Source organism: Condylura cristata, unplaced genomic scaffold, assembly GCF_000260355.1.
Source record: "Condylura cristata isolate star-nosed mole 26May11 unplaced genomic scaffold, ConCri1.0 scaffold00001, whole genome shotgun sequence".
Lineage (NCBI taxonomy): Eukaryota > Metazoa > Chordata > Mammalia > Eulipotyphla > Talpidae > Condylura > Condylura cristata.
The window spans coordinates 8,576,784-8,577,139 of record NW_004567102.1 but is presented as its reverse complement, the minus strand read 5'-3'; positions in this window follow the sequence as shown (position 1 = coordinate 8,577,139).

The following is a 356-nucleotide window of genomic DNA, read 5'->3' as shown; positions in this document are numbered from 1 at the left end:
GGAGATGGGGGTAAGAAGATTCACCAGAGACAGAACGGGGAGCAGAACAGGCAGATGGACTGAAACACACTGCTGAGGGGAGCAGTGGGCGAGACAGGAGAGGTCTGCTGTGCCCTGTGGGTCATTTCCCTGGCCGGGGATTGAACTCATGCTGCAGTGGCTGCAGGTAGCTTCATAGTGAGGCAACTCAACCCCTTGTGCCAACAGGGAGGGCCTCTTTGCCCATTTTTATTGGGTTGCTTAACTTTCTATTGTTTTGAGAATTGTTTCTATATTTCTATACAAATCCTTTATCAGACATTTGCGAATGTTGTCTACCAATCTATAGCTTATTTTTAAAATTCTCTTACTGTGTC